Source organism: Diospyros lotus, chromosome 6 (genome assembly GCF_014633365.1).
Source record: "Diospyros lotus cultivar Yz01 chromosome 6, ASM1463336v1, whole genome shotgun sequence".
NCBI classification, from domain to species: Eukaryota; Viridiplantae; Streptophyta; class Magnoliopsida; order Ericales; family Ebenaceae; genus Diospyros; species Diospyros lotus.
The window spans coordinates 14,571,680-14,574,421 of NC_068343.1; positions in this window are offsets into that span (position 1 = coordinate 14,571,680).

The following is a 2,742-nucleotide window of genomic DNA, read 5'->3' on the forward strand; positions in this document are numbered from 1 at the left end:
TTGCTATTGCCACTACCATCGTCGGCCCCTCCGATTCCAATCGACGCCATCGCCAGCCCCACCTGACCTTAGATCTGCCCGCTCACACCATTGCCAGCCTCCCAAATCGCCGACCCCAGATCTGCCCGCCCACGCCTAGCCATTACTATCGATTGCTCCCTACCCCCGGTCGACATCTCCCACACCGTTGGTGACCACCAACAGAGAGAGAGCAAAAGAGAGACAGAGAGCAAGAGGTCGCCCGCGACAAGGAGGGCCAGGAAAAAGGAAGGAAGAAAGAAGAAGATGATGGTGCTACACGCACCTCAACCGCGTGTGTAACGCACGCGCTGACTCAAGTGTCTAATAAGTTCAAAATTGAAAGTCGATGGGGTAATATGTTCTTATTTAAGTTAAAGGGATAAAATTATTAAATAATGAAAGGTAAGGGGACTGAATATGCCTTTAGCCATTAAAAAATACATGTATAGAACAAAAAATTCACAACCATAGCATGGCATCGCATGGAATTGCGTGGTAGCATGAGGTAAAAATTCAATCTTGATTTTAAAAAATTTTAACACCACTATTTACTCAAAAGTTTCCGTTGAATATAATTTATGAATTCATGAAAATTATTAATATATTTAAGATTTTTTTAATCAATATATATTAAATTAAATTGTGATAAAGTCCCTTATGACCAAACAGCCAAACCCGACAGTTCTTGCCAATTGAGTTAGTTTATAAATCAACCGAGGTTCAGGTTCCCAAACATACTCACACACCCTAGCCAGCCAGCCAGCCTCACGTGACCAAATTTATGTGTTCTTGGACCTTATGTTCCGGGTACCCAGTAAAACTATGAATACTTTAGTCCTCGATTTTAATAACCTTTTATATAAAAATTTAAATATAATGGCATAATATGGGGTACCCCAGACACCTCTCCTCATCTTATACCTGCAATTCTCTTTTAGGTGTCTCCATCTTGATCTTTACAGAAAAATAAATACTTATCAAATACATTTTATCTAATTAATTAAAAGTTAATTCCAAATCTTCAATCATATACTCATAAAAAAAAAAAAAAGTCTCGGACCAATAAAACGATGCGAAAACTATAAACAGTTAAAGAATTTCTAAAACTTAAAAAAATTGTCACGGGAGAGTAAGTGTAACGAGAAAGTGGCATGTAACAACCTCGGTTTTGACGAGGAACAGATATCATATTGTAAAAAATAAGTAAATAAAACATTAGATGCAGAAACGCGTGAATCTAACTGCACCAAGGAGAAGGACAAGTGCAGTTCTATTGTTGTCACAAAATGGGTTCCTTTTCTTTTCGAATTAGGAAGTAAGTAATGGCTTTATATTAATTTTAAAAGTTATAATAATCATTAAAATTAATAGAAGAATATGTTAAATATTTGATATGATAAAATTATTGTTTATAATAATAAAAAAATAAAACCGAATAACATTGTTGCGAGTACGAGATGACATCTGGCTTTCTTTCGCCGAGAGGTGGGGTCGGGTTTGAAGAGTCCAAGGACTTCGACACAGTTTGGTACTTCCAAAGCCCCTCAATCAATTAATACAGTTTGGCTGGCTCTACTAGACTACCACTAGCACCACCGGACAAAGTCTTCCTTCCAAGTCTTGGATAAGATTTTTCATCCAGTTTGCATATTCCACACGCACACACACACACACACCACGCCTTCTCTTATCTTCAATATTCAACTGAGCTGGTAAACGCTACAGCTAGCAAGCGTTCCACTCCAGTTCAATTGACCATTGTATTTAAATTTGTTTTATTTCGTTTTTAAATCAATTATGTTTTGATTTTAAAGCTATGAGAAATTATGAATATTTTATGGAAAAGATAAGTGGCGGTCAATCTTGTTGATCAATGTTTGCCCTTTGATTAATCTCGAAAATTTGGGCTTATATGATCATCGAGGACCAGTTTCTCAAGTTATGTTAAACGTTGGTGTCTATTTGGAGAAAATAGAAAAGTAGAGAGGTATAAACTCAATGGGTCGGTTGTTGTAATTGATCTGAACCATCTTAAAACAAAATTTTATAATTTTAATATGACATTAATCATTTGTTCAATCCGCTAAAGCGTGGTTGTTACCCACTGCGTGGGAATCGCGGGAATTGCACGCTTGGTCGTACCTTTTAATACAGGGCACACCCATAAATACATTTTTTTTAAGGAAAATTTTCATTAAAAACAACCCAAAAAAAATTGTCTAATAGTGTTAAATTAAGGCATTCTCTAAGCTCCAATCAAATATCACGTTAAAAGATTTAAATAATTAATAAAAATATACAAATATAAAAAATACAATAGAAATGTACAATTGTCAAATGAGATATTCATCAAAATTATCTTTTGAAAAATTGTCAAATAAAATAATATTTCTAAGGATTATATTAGTTTTGACCGTTCAAATTTAACAATTGTATTGCCAACTCCATGATACTTGCTAAAATAATCACTTAGGTTATATATGCATACTCATAGCTCAATCCACCATTTGATGAGATGTTGACATTTGTAATGTCAAGCTCGAGTTACTAAATAGTCTGGAAATAAATCATCAATTTATGAAATCAATGGAGTAAATGAGGTTGGTTAGCCATAAAGCACCAAAAGTGACTAACTGGAACCCACATGAAATCAGAGTTTAGCTCTGTAAAGTAAAAAAGAAATAGTAACTAACCACGTATAAACAACACACTAGATTTGAT